Genomic DNA, 14,780 nt, shown 5'->3' with positions numbered 1-14,780 from the left:
TACTACTATGCATTTTTAACAAATTTTTATTCTCAGATGTGCTTTGATTACTTTAACAGATTATTCTAATTTAAAAAGCCAATTCAAATCTTAAATTATTCTGGAGCATTGTTTTACCAGATACTATCTGCAGGTAGGTAGCCTTAAAGTCACTTGCTAGGCAGAGATTTGCAATATGCATGGATTGGCTGAACTGACTTACTAAAAAACTATTTGGGTAACCAATTTGAATAAGAGTATGCTTCTTAGGGAGACTAAAGGGAAAAGCACTGTGAGGTAAGTCAACCTCCGGAGTTTTTCAGGTTCTAGCATGCGGGACAGATGTACTTAATATCCTGGAGTTCTCCTAATGCATGCTTCTAATCGAAGTCGGCTTTGTTCTGTACTACTTTCAAGAGTAGAAGAAGAAAACTCGAACCCAAGTGCTCTATTAAAGGCATTTCTTATTTGAGTTCCGACTTGCTTATGTGGTTTGTTTGCTTATTTATTTATTTATGGTCAGGATCACAAGTAGAAGGTATTGGCCCTTTGAAGAATGAACGCTGCTGTCACCCTCCATTTCCTATGAGATGTCACAGCTGTGACAAGGAAGGGTTTATAATGGCACAGTTCGGTGCCTTCATAATTTATTCTCTCTGATTTTATGCTCTTTTAGTCTCCTGCTCAACCATCCACTAACAAGTGGTGATATTAGCCAATAAATCAAAGACGTCTGCTTGTCACCGCCAGATGCTTGGCCACATCGCAGCCGATTATGAGACGTACAAAAGGACAATTTCATGTAGGGAGCTCAGCAGAGGTGTTTCACTGATATTCTGTTTGATAGGAAACCAGCGTGAGGTGAATGTAGTAAAATTCAATAACTTTTGTGCCTTATAGCGATGAAGAACTAAGTTGAAATAAAACCGGGAAGTAAATTAGGACCTCAGCTTTATTACTACTCCTTTTATGACCCTAAATCTCTCCTTTATCACTTCAATACAAGTCAGAGACAGAAGGAGTATTTTAATATACTCAGTTTATTTTGCTGGGTCTAAAAACTTATCCACTTTTTCTAAAAGCATCAAATGAAGCATTTGCATCCATCTATTAAAATGTCTATTAAAATGTATTTTTAAAGAAATAAAATGTTTGCATAATATTTATGTGAATGTTAGCTAGTGTGCAAAAAGAATATCATTTTATTTTCTTTTTACTATTTAAATCTGTTACCAACTAAAATCATCCACTAAGTCTTAATTCCTTGTATTTATTTTATACATCTCATTATTCAAATTACTGATCCACCACAAAGTACCTCTTCTGTAATATAAATGAAAACAACAGTAGGCTGAGTTTATAGATTTTGAGTGACTATGCATGGTATTTTTATGAAATGTTCCTCAACAAAACATTGAATTTTCTTAAAAGACAAGAAATACTCATTTTTTTCCCTTTCAATGAAAGGAGTTACGGTAGAAAAGAGATACTCTATAATTTTATTTTACTAAAGAAATTACTAAGTTTTTCTCCCCTGAGAAGTTTATCATATTTATACATTGAATACATGACTACATTGTTGACTTAGCATTTTTGCTATAATGACAATTTATTACAGAGCAATCAAACAGATTCCACGGTGTAAATCAAATTTTATGTTAAGGTACAAAAAGTCATATATAATTATCCTTTGTTTTTAATTAGTGTAGCTGTGCTGTGTCTTATGACCATCTTTTTTCCCCCCATGTCTTCCATTAACTTTCTAGAGGTCCTGAAAGTGCCCCATATTGCTCCAATTTCAGGTACCAACCCTCAGAGGTTAGAAAAACCATTTATTACTTCAGCTTTTCCTCATATTTCCTTATGTTATATATATTCTAATTACTGTTTTGATATACTAAATGTCTTCTAAATCCTCTGGATAATAGCTTTCACTTTCTAAAGAAAGTATGTCATGTAAAATACAAGAAACTTTCATAAGTAAAACGTTCTTTGTATATATTTAAATAATAAACAGGTATTTCACAATTCTATTCAACCTAATGATGCTTTAGTGATGTTGTTGCTTTCTTACTGCTGTTGCTTGGATGTTATTTATACTATGATTTCTACATTGATATTTCATATGATGGTTTTATTTCTCTCCAGCCTAACAGGAATTCAAAGGCACCATCTATTTAGAAAGCTTTAGACAGAGAAGATAATTCACTTGGAAGTATGTGCTTGAGGTCCTGTTTTATTTCTTTGAGATACAGAAGGATTAATTATTATTAAGTATTTAAGTACCACTTTACATCCTGCAAAGTTTTCATAACTATGCTTTTATGTCTCACATTTATATGAAACATTCAAAGTAAATTTCCAGTTATATTAAGCACAGGAAATCAAGGAAGTGCATTAAAAATACACTGCATAACAAAAGAAGAGAGAAAATAGAAACCTCAGAAATATTACGAAGGTGATAGATTACAATACAAATGCTGTGGCTTAGACCACCATATAGAATAGGATACCTGCTTTCATCTGAAGAAGTGTGTCAGTTTGTACTGCCCTGCAGTAAAAAGATAAGGAATGACTTAAAATGTAAAGCGCTATGAAAACACAGAAAATGATAAGATGATTAAAGATTTGTTCAGAATTTATTTTTGATGAGACACTCTTAACACTAAGTTTATCCAGCTAAAGCAACACATGAGTTTAAGTGGGTTTGACTAAATGATTCAAAATCAATGAAAACCAGTAAATATTTTGTTGTTGCTATTGTGTGTTTTGTTTGTTTTGGTTTTGTTTGTTTAGTTGGTTTTTTCAATAAAGCCAGAAGAATTTAGAATGAATGCACCACAAAACTAACAATGTCAATTCAAATTATTTGTCTCATCTCTCCATTATTTTAGTCTTTCCCTTTGTAATAGAGTTTATAAGTTCTTGACATGGGATTGGGTGAAAAGTATGCTTACTTATTATCTTGATGGTAAACAGATGAAATCTATAAAACTGTCCCTAGTAACTTATGATAAATAAGAGTCCTGATTTACTTTATAGTTTTTTATGGAGCATTTACATGTATCATTATTTCATTTTTAGTCCCCATATGGATGGGAGATAGCAGCACTGAGAGCACCACTATAAATCAATACAAAAGGTAATGTGATTCTTCCTATTGGCATGAGAAAATACTGGACATACTCTTCTAGTCCCAAGTACAGGCTGTCAACCCAGGAGATGATTTTCTACTTTCAAACAGTATCCAACACAGGAGAAGTTCCTTTACAAAATAAGATACGGGAGAAATGCAAATATCCCTTACACACGGTAAGGAAAAACAAGTTCATTCCATGTTTTACTTCCGTGACTTTTAAAATCCTTTGAAATTGAACCAACCTATCATTCCAACAATGTTTCCCACCATTACTCTATTGATCATAGATTTCATCTTCATTTTCTCCTTATGGTTTTACTCAAATAATAGTCTATAAACATGTTATTTTAATCACAGCTCAGCGGCACAAATACATCCTTATCTGAATTCTGGGCTTTTCATGCCATGACTCAAGCGAAAATGTTCTTCGTCTTCCCTCTCCCATGGTCTCTCCTTCTGAATGCCTGTAACTTGTACTGTCTGTACGTTTATTGTCGCCTATCATATCTTTTATGTAGCATTCTGATTAGAGATGTGATCTGGACCAAGTTATTTACACTCTCTCTGCTTCTCTATATTTTCTCTATATTTTCTCTATAACTAAAATGAAATTAATAATAGTATATACTTCAGATGCTGAAGTAGAGATTAGATGAGCTAATCAATGTAAAATGCTAAACCAGGGCTGTATACATAAAAACACACTGCTGAATAAATAAGAATTGGTGTTATTATGGTAATATATATTCTTAATCTAGAGGGTTGTGTTTTTTAGAATATATTAAGAATACCATATTATTTAACCTATTAACTTGAATTGGAAAGTGTAGGAGTTAATGTACTATTGAACTTTTTGATTTATGTTAGTGTAAGAGTCATTAGTTTTTATGTATCTGGTAAACAAATAATATACACCATATATTAAACAAATTTATATGTTCATGCAACTTTACTGAACACTAAAGTTGCAAAAAATATCATGTGGAATACTACAACATTCAATTGAAAATGCACCAATAATTAAATTGAAAGATTGAGATTACACAATTCATCATGAGTGAGAATCAAGTAAATATGATAAATGTTACTGGCATCATTTGATTAGCATAATATATTTAGTTGCAAAATATGAAATCGTTTAATGGGAAAAAGTGTGAAAACTTTTAGGAAAAAAAACAAAATTGAGAATATATACACTATGCAATAAATTATTTCTGAGCATTGCCTTAAAGTGGATTTTAGTCCTTGAACTCTAAAACCATGAAAAATATCACAATCTCCTTGGAGTATGTATATGTAGAAAGATATGATTAATCTTATCTATTACACTCAAGTGTAAACTATTTTAGAGTCAAGGTAGAGTCATTTGTGTATCCATTTATTTAGTATTCTTTCTTTCTTTCTTTCTTTCTTTCTTTCTTTCTTTCTTTATTCATTCAGTTATTCATTTATAACCAATGTATCCCTAGCATTTCATTGAGTACTCAATATACTTTTTTTTTTTATTTTATTTTCAGAGAGAGAGAGTGGGGGAGGGTCAGAGAGAGAGAGAGAAGGAATCCCATAAAGGCTCTTCAATGGCAGCCTAAAACTGTGGGACTAAAACTCACAAACCATAAGATTATCACCTGAGCTGAAATCAAGAATTGGACACTTAATGGACTGAGTCACCCAGGTGCCTCAAGTACTCAATATTTTTTTTAAATGAATGATAAATTTCCTCATTCTTTTTCATCTTTTGAATGGTGAGGACAGATTAAATAATCTCTCAGCTCCATAGTTTTAAAATATTCTAACAGAATATTATTTAAGCTGTATCACCAATGATGCACATATAAGAAAAACAGAAATTCTTCTATGACCTTGAATTCTTTTTTTAAAACCGTATTTCATATTCCATGGGGAGAATTATGTGAGTTTCTCTACTCTGGTGAAACAGATAGAGGTAGAACTAGTTTAATGTGTGGATTAATACAATTTTCAACTATAGAAAGAAAGGTTTCATAATCATGATTATTGCCATTAAAATAATATTGGTCATTTGATATTCATTCTTGAGTAACAAAATCATAGTAGGTAGTTTATTTACTTAGGTTATCTTATTTAGTTCTCACAACTAGTCTCTTATGTTGAAACAATAACATCCAATTAAAAAATGAGAATACAGTATGAGAGAGAACTTGTCCATGAGTTTGTACTGTTGGTGACAGTATTTAAAACCAAGATTTTAAACCAAGCTACTATGGAGACAAAGATTATGCTCATTCTATATTTAACATTCTCTAATATTGACTGCGAATGAGTCCACATTAGTAAAGCTTTGCTTGTATCTGTACTATAGATCTCCATGATTCTCTCTAAATAATTATCAATCACCATTTTAGAAAACCAAATCAGGCTTTGGAGCAAACAAACTTGTTTTGCTTTCTGAACTGCACTTTTACAAATGAAATAATCATTTACCAATGATAATAAACAGAAGGAGGAATTCTTTCTTAAAAAGTACTAGAGGAGAAGGTGATTAAAAGGACAGTATAGGAAGACTTCAAACTCACCTCATCCCATGAATATACCAGGTATACAGCTACGTATGAACAATTCTCTCTGAAAAAGACCTTAAACTAGCTGAGCAGCTCCTCCACAACACAGAATAAAAAGACTACAATGAAATGGGTAGGAGAAGCAGAGATGTGGTTTGGTGAAAAATCCACCCATAACATGGTGATCCAAAAGTGGAAATGATCTCACAAAAACAGAGTATGTCCTTGAGTGAGGAATTTGATCCCCATATTAGGCAAGAGGAGCCCCAAAAACACCTGGTTTTGAAAATCCACTGGGATTATGTCCAGGAGACCCAGAGTGCTATATGAAACTGAGACTACACATTTAAAGGTCTCACAATCAATCAATCATTCAGTCAATGTCTCACACACAGATTCGCTCACATTAGGACCCAGAACAAAAGCAGCAGATTTTAAAGCATGGAGACCATATGTGAAGGGGACTCACCGGCTAATCTTAAAGTGTCTGCCAAAGGGGAAGAGGCCTGTTGGAACTCTCTCCAGGGATGAAGGTGCTGGCGAGCATCATTTTGCACTGTCCTTCCTTATAGGCACCAGTGTTTTTAGGTGCAGTTTTTGTCCTTTCCCTCTACCCTGATAGCAACATTTTCCCCATGTCATCACTCTCCTGTGGCCTGCCTTGCTAAACCTGATAGACTGGTATACACCACCCCTGTGCTCTTCTGTGGTCCCATACTGATAAACTCCATAGGCAGATGCTTCTGTTTAGACCTGCCCTGTCCAACCCAATGGATAGGCATGCCCTAGGTTGGCATGCCCCAAAAGCCCCACCCCACCAAAGCAGGAGGGTGGACATGCCCAGGGCCAGCATTCCCCCATGTCCCTACCCAAGCTGATTGATATGCACAGTCCACATAGGGACTTTCCCTTGAAAAAAAAATGGCTCTGGTGGCAAGGAGGTCTTGTTTTTCTAGGCCTGGTATGATTGAAACAATCAAAGAGACAGTTTTTGACAGGCTACCAAATCCAAAGAACTGTATTGACAACTGAATGAAACAAATTCAAATCCTTCTATGAAAAAAAGCCTTATTACCTAAGTATTCTGGAGCTTCAACCTAAGGAGTGGGCTTCAGGTTGACAACACAACTACACTAAGATACACCATAATTGAAATTTCAGGAGTTAAAAATAAAGGGAGACTACTACAAGCAATAAAAGAAACACAACTTCTTATGTACAAGAGAAACTCCATAAGACTAACAGCAAATTTTTCAGCAGAAATTTTGCAGGCCAAAAAGAAATGGCAGGATATATTCAAAGTGCTAAAAGCAAAAGTTTGCAGCCAAAAATACTCTAGTTAGCAAGTTTATCATTCAGAATTAAAAGAAAAATAAAGAGTTTTCCAAAAATGCAAAAACTAAATAAAAGCACTACCACTAAATTGGCCTTACAAAAAATATGTTGTAAGACTTCTTTAAGCTAGAAAAGAAAGACCTAATTAGTAACGAAAACCATGAGAATAGAAATCTCCCTCAAAATGGTAAATATATAGTAAGGTAAAGAACTAATTACCTATTGAGCTAGCATTAAGGTTAAAAGACAAAAGTAATAAAAATAAATATGATAACAGTTAAGGGAAACACAAAACAAAAAGATGTAAAATGTGACATCAAAAACATAAAAAGGTGGGAGAGGGTGAGTAAAATTGCAGAGTTTCAAAATGTGTTCAATCTTAACATGTTATCAACTTAAAATAGACTGAGAAATATGTTATATCTATATCTATATATATATTTTAAGACTGAGATATATATATCTCATCATAACCATGGTTATATAACCATGGTTATGATGATTACCACAGGGCAAAACTCTAAAGTAGAAACACAAAAGATAATGAGAATGGTATATAAACATAACATCCAAAAAAAGATATCAAACTGTAAGAAAAAATAGCAAGAGGAGAAGGAACAGGAAAGAACTACAAAACTGGCAGAAAACAATTAACAAAACGGCAGTATTTACCTATTTGTAACTACTTTAAATGTACTGGACTAAATTATACTATCAAAAGACACAGAACATACAAACTACCAAACCCAAAACAGAAAGACATAGACATTTTAAATATTAATATAAATATTCAACATATATTTAAAAAACTCATATAACCCAATGACATAACAGCAACAAACCAACCAATACAATTAAAAATAGGCAGAGGATCTGACATACAAATGGCCAAGAGGGACATGAAAAGATGTTCAATATCATTAATCATCAGGGAAATGCGAACTACAATGATATATTACCTCACATTTGTCAGAACGGCTATTGTCAGAAAGACAAGAAATAACAAGTGTTGCTAAGGATGTGAGAAAAGAGAATGCCCACGCACTGTTGTTGGGAATGTAAACTGGTACAGCTACTATGAGAAACAGTATCTAGGTTCCTCAGGAAACTAAAAATACAGATCCCTGTGATCCAACAGTTCCACTTTTGGGCATTTATATGAAAAAACAAAAACAAAAACAAAAATGCTATTTTGAAAAGATAATTTCAGGGGCGCCTGGGTGGCTCAGTTGGTTGAGCATCCAACTTCAGCTCAGGTCATGGTCTCACAGCTTGTGGGTTTGAGCCCCACATCAGGCTCTGTGCTGATGGCTCAGAGCCTGGAGCCTGCTTCAGATTCTGTGTCTCCCCCTCTCTCTGCCCTTCCCCCACTCACATTCTGTCTCTCTCTGTCTCAAAAATAAATAAAATTTTGAAAAGATAATTTCACCCCTAAGTTCACTGCAGCATTACTCACAGTGGCCAAGATATAGAAAAAGCCAAGTATCCACTGATGGATGAATCGATAAAGAAGATGTGGTATACATACAATAGTATACTATTCAGCCATAAAAAAATAAAATAAAATAAAATTTTGACGTTTGTTTCAACATGATGAATCATGAGGGTAATATGTTAAGTGAAATTAAGACAAATATATATGATTTCACTCATATGAGGAATCTAAAACCAAAGCAAATGAACAAACAAAACAAAATTCACAGATGTAGAGAACAGATTGGTGGTTGCCAGAAAGAGGTTGGGGGGACATAGAATACATGAAGGGCTCAAGAGGTATAAGCTTCCAGTTATAAAATAAGTAAATCATGGGGATGTAATTTATAATATGGTGATGATAGTCATTAATATTGTATTGCATTGTATATTATGTAACTTTACATAGTTACAGGAGGAAACCAAACTTACTATGGTGATCATTTCCCAGCATATACAAATACTGAATCATGTTGTTGTATACCAGAAACCACTATAATGTTTCTTGTCAATTATACCTCAAGAAAAACAATATAAGAAAATGCAATTAATAAATAGGTAGAAATGACAGAAAAGAATTCTATTTTTGAGTCAAATATATACATTGATCTCTTTTCTGAGTATCTTTATCTACTTCTGATTTTAATAAGAGTTCAACATACAAATACACAGAGAATTAAATAAAATTATAGAGTTTTTTTTCCCCATAAAAGCATACTGATCTTTTTCTCCAATGTATTTTGTCCTATTTAAAGTGTCATCCCATTCCTTTAATTCCCTTCTCTTGCCCAAACTTACATGAGCTTTTTGAACATGCCTGAGAAGGTATTTTTCATCCCTTACAACCAAGTCCTGATCATTCGTGTCATTCTCTGAACATTCTACAAGAGCCTAATCTGTACTTGTTTAGGTTTGGAAACAGAATGTAGAAGCAGAAATAGATTTTACAGTTCAGTTAAATCATAGCCTCCATCCAACTCCTTTTCAAAATGAAGACTTGACTGATATGCCAGAAATCTGAATCAATTCACAGCAGGATCTGTTTCTGATTTCCTATTCTGGGATTCTTTGTACCATATTCTGCTTATGAGATTCTGGAAGTATCTTTCTGTGGAGTCATACACAACTGTTCAAGAGTTTTGAATGATCACTGAAGCTGTTTTGGACATCCTGAGTAGTATTAAATTATACATTGATTCATGATATTATCTTGGGTATTTAAATAAAAAAAATTTAATGTTTATTCTCATTTCAGAGACAGAGAGACATTGCAAGTGGGGAAGGGGCAAAGAGCGAGGGAGACACAGAATCCGAAGCAGGATCCAGGCTCTCAGCTGTCAACAACAGAGCCCAACATGGGGCTTGAATCCATGAACCGTGAGATGATGACCTGAGTCAAAATCAGACACTCAACCAACTGAGCTGCTCAGGTACCCTGGGTATTTAAATTTTTGTTACTAAGATATTATTGGTATAATTTTCCACAATAATATGGTTTTGTTAACCAATATACATATATGTTTACTTTAACTTTACAAATTTATTCAACTTAACTTATGATTTTTGGTATATGTAATGTCTAATATGTGAAGGCTATGAACAATAAAAGTTTAACATATTTTCATTTTCTAAAAGCTGTTTTTCTTATGTAATAATTACCTACATGTGTTTGTTAGCAAGTGAATATAAGCCAATTTCCTTTCATTTAATATTCAATAATGTCATCAAGTTATCTAAGAGTTGTAACTAATTCAAGAAAATAAAATTATATACCTATAGATAATATTTTTCTACACAAATTTGACTTTTCTCCAAGTGCAATAGCAATTTCTAGACTTCACATCTGCTAAATATTACCAGGGTTATGGCACATTCTGTAGTGGACAAACATTACAGTGACTCTCAATGATTTCTGCATCCTTTTGTTCATGCTTTGCATAAAACCCTCCCCTTGAGTGTGGGTAGAAACTGTGACTTGCTTCTAACCAATGGAATGCAGTAAAGGTGATGGGATGTCATACCCATTATCAAATTAAGTTATAAAATATTGTATTTACTAGTTTCTTCCACTCTCTGTTGCTGACTTTTTTAAATGTTTACTCCTTTTTAAGAGACAGAGCATGATGACTTTTCATGAATCCATTAGAGAACAGAGAGCACCAAGCAAATGATCACCCTAAAACCTAGAACGGCAGGTGAATCTAGGGTGTCATAGTCAAGATCCTACATGGAGCAGATCTGCTAGAGCACAAAACTTAAATGGTTATTTTGACAAACTGCTGCAGGCTGAATATCAAATAACCTAAGAGTGAGAAAGTTCAAGGGGCCACAATTTAAAGAAATCCCCACAAATTCATGGGTTTACCTCAAATAATCCCAATGATCCTCATAGCAAAGAGTCAAGAAAAAAAAGGTTTTGGGGCTCCAGCAGATGGAAAAGATAAGTAACCATTTGGAAATATACTCACAGAATTCTATATAACAAGGTTTAATCTTTACTGGAAAACATTTTACTGATTGTTGTCTGAAGTGGGGGAAGGGAATTTCCCCAAATACAGGCTTTACTGTACCTTCAACTAAGCAGGGGGAAAAACAAAACAACAGCAAAAAAAAAAAAAAAAAAACAACAAAAACAACAAAACAAAACACCCTAAGAAACACTTGTGAAGATCAAACATAGGCAAGGCATGTAGGATCATTAACAGACTGAGATTTAGTCATAAGATTATAAAATGCATCCCTTACTCCACTCTTTATCAACACAACAAAAGAGCTCCAAATCAATAACAGTGGATTACAGTGGAGAGATCTGCAAGGCACTGACTCTAAGGAGGAGTTCTTAGGGAAGCCCAAAGACAACCCAGAGAAACAAAATTCAAATATAATACAGGAACTTGAAGCATCCATTACCTACAACTACAGCAAGCACTAAACACCACCCAACTCCTAGTCAGAGTAACCTAAAATCTCACACAAAAGACCTATGTATTTTAGTCCTTATTATCTGATACATTATGTTAGGCTTTCAACAAAAAATAATGAGTTATGCTAAAAGACAATAAAACAAAACAAAACAAAACAAAACAAAACCAACAACAAAAACATTGTGTGAAAATACAAAGTACACTTCAGAACCAGACTCAGATATGACATGCATGTTGAAACTCTCAGAAAAGTAGTTTAAAATAATTATGATTACTATATTAAGGGCTCTAATGGGAAAAGTAGAGAACATATGAAAAGAGATGTGTGATATAAGTAGAGATATGAAAACTCTAAGTATCAAAAGTTAGTGTAGAAATAAAAAGCACTACAACATAAATCAAGAATGCTTTTGATGGGCTCATTGGTACAATTGGACATGCCAGAGGAAAGAATAAATGAGATTTAATATAGGTCAATAGAAACATTCCAACTGATATGCAAAAAGAAAAAACAACAAGAATAATAACAGCTTAAAAAGAAAGGAACACACAAGACAATTTCAAAAGCTGTAAGATACAGGCAATTAGATAGCAGAAGAAGTGAGAGGAGATGAAGAAGACATATTTGTAGAAATGTTCACTAAAATGTTTCCAAAATTATTAACAAATAGCAAACCACAGATCCGGGAAGCTCAAAGAACCAAACAAGATAATGACTAAAAATTCTATACCTGGGCATATCATATTCAAACTGCAGAGAAACAAAGATAAAAATGAAATCTGATAAGAAGCTAAAAATGAAAACAATTTAACTACAGAGGAAAGTAACAAGATGTACACAGACTTCTTGTCATAAACCATGCAGCAAAAAGAGAGTAGAGTGAAATATGTAAGTATTGAAAGAAAATAACCGAAAACCTAGAATTCTATAATCTTTGAAAACTGAAGGAGATACAAGGCTTTCTCAAACAAAAATAAAAAAATAAAATTCACTGACAACACAACTACCCTATATAAAATGTTTAACAAAGTTCTGAGGATGAAGGAATTTCATATAAGTCTAAAACTTGGATTTACATGAAAAATGGAATAGGACTAAAGAAAAAATAATTGAAGGAAAAATATTTTTAATTCCTATATTCTTCTTCTTTTTTTTTTTTTTTTTACATTTCCAATTATTTTATCAAGGTAAGAAGTACAGAAGCATAACTTGCAAGTGCTCAACAATCAATAATCATTACTGAATGCAACTAAAAGTAATACACTCTACTTTTTTTTGAAAAAATAAAACAATAGTTTACAATTCATTTAATGGCAACTGGTAATCATTAAATTGGCAATGGTTATCTTCAAAAGTTATTACACTAGCTGTGCTGTCATTTCTTAAGGATGATCAGATACCTAAAGTCACAGATGTTTCCCACATAAGATGCAACATATAAATCAGACTTGATTTATCACAAGCATTAACAAAACCAGACCTAGGGAAAGAATTATTTCTGGAGACATATGCATAGTCTTAATACAGTGAATATTTAGCCCACCTGGATTATTACAAAATCAGAACAGCAAAAATATTTGCAGTAAATTTTCCTAGTCTTAATTGATCCAAAAAGAAAACTGTTTGTTGAAAGTAATAATACTAATAATATATTTAATGATTATAGTATAGGGATGAGTGAAATGAATTACAGCAAGGTTAAAAGGGATGGAAAAGAGAAACTGAACATGCTCTTTTGTATGTTACTTGCACTACATGGGAAGCAATATAGTGTTAGTTGAAGGGGGATTTGGGTTATTTCAAGGGAAATAACTATTTTTTTAAAGAAACCTAACTGATATGCAAATACAGGAGATAAAATGGAATCATATAAAACGCTCAGTTAAAACCTGAGAAAGGATAAAAGGGGAAGCAGGAAACAAAAGACAATTATGATAAAAAGAAAACAGTTACAAAAAGGTAGATATTAAATCCAAATATATCAAGAATCACTTTAAATATGAATGGTTCACATATGTTAATTAAAAACAGAGATTGTCAGAGTGAGCTATCAAGCCAGAAATGACATGGATCAACTTTAAATGCTTATTCCTAACTGAAAGAAACCAGTTGGAAAAGGCTACAAACTGTATGATTCCAATCATATGTATGACATTATGGGAAAGACAAGACTACACAGACACTGTAATGATCAATGGCTGACACAGCATGGGACAAGAGAAGAATGCTGAACGGTGAAGCACAGGGAATTTTTTTAAGGTAGTGAAACTGTTGTGTATGAGACCAAGATGGTGGATGTATGACTATATATTAATCAAAACGTATTGAACTTTACAGTAGCACAAAGGTTGATCCTTAATATATACAACATTTAAAAAACTGTTTAGGATATCAAGGGTTCCCAGGAGGTAATGCAGACTGTAACAAAAGAATTTAACTCTATTAAAACTGTACGGACAACATTACTGGAGGACGTGGCGAAAAAGATGTTGACCTAAGTAACTTGGAAGTAAGGAAATCCTATAAAACACAGTGGGGGGGGGGGGGGGGGAAGAAAAGAAAAAGGACATAAGTCCTGTAGTCTAATTGATAATGTTGTTTCTAGTAATGGTATAGGTCTATAATTCTGATACTCCTATGTATGCACACTGGAAAGGAACAATAAGGTAAGTCGATAGCAGATGGTATGAGTCAGGTTTCTTATTATAGGAATGGGAATTTACAAATAAGCAAGGCGACAAAGACAGCAAGATTCATGTGGTAACAGATGAGAGTTGGAGACATCCATATCAATTCATGTTTAGCTTAATATAGATAAGCTTGTTAATGTAATGACACTCCAGTAGCAATAAGTACACCTACTGTCCAAGTCTTGCTTTCATTGTTTGACAAAAGGAACGAGGGATCTTTAAAAAATGGCCAATTATAGTCAGGGGCTAATATAGCAGAAAATTTACAGTATCTTATAATGAAAGGAAGGAAAGGTCACAATGATGGGGGTATGTCATAGAACACAGGAGCCAAATGAAAGAGTTCTTGATGGTCAAGATGAAAATGTTTGTGCAAACAAAATAAATAAAATAGTTTTGGCTTATAAGCCAAAGTATGATATAAATATCCACGGGTTAATACTGATACAAAAATGATTACAAAATAAATGAGAGAAAATATATAAGCACCTCATTCCAAACAATTGATACTTGATACTCTAAGGAGTCAGAATATATTTCTTCAAATCTTAATGTTGGCTTTTCATAGTAACTTCTTTCTAAGGAGTAGATAGCATAGAAAGGGAAGAAAGACTCATTTTATAGTAGAGAAACCCAATAAAACCATATGTGCAAGCTATATAAGGCTAATGTCAATAGTGATAAATTATGTTAGTAATA

General features: G+C 33.2%; 1 non-coding gene across 1 annotated transcript; it reads right to left on the bottom strand.

The window, feature by feature from the left end:
- Positions 1-12,842: 12,842 nt before the first annotated feature.
- Positions 12,843-12,974, bottom strand: LOC132682596 (small nucleolar RNA SNORA72). Its single transcript, XR_009611768.1, has one exon. It is a non-coding gene; the product is annotated as a small nucleolar RNA SNORA72 (small nucleolar RNA).
- Positions 12,975-14,780: the final 1,806 nt, after the last annotated feature.

Source organism: Panthera onca, chromosome A1 (genome assembly GCF_046562875.1).
Source record: "Panthera onca isolate mPanOnc1 chromosome A1, mPanOnc1 haplotype 2, whole genome shotgun sequence".
NCBI lineage: Eukaryota > Metazoa > Chordata > Mammalia > Carnivora > Felidae > Panthera > Panthera onca.
This window is presented reverse-complemented; position numbering and strand designations above follow the sequence as displayed.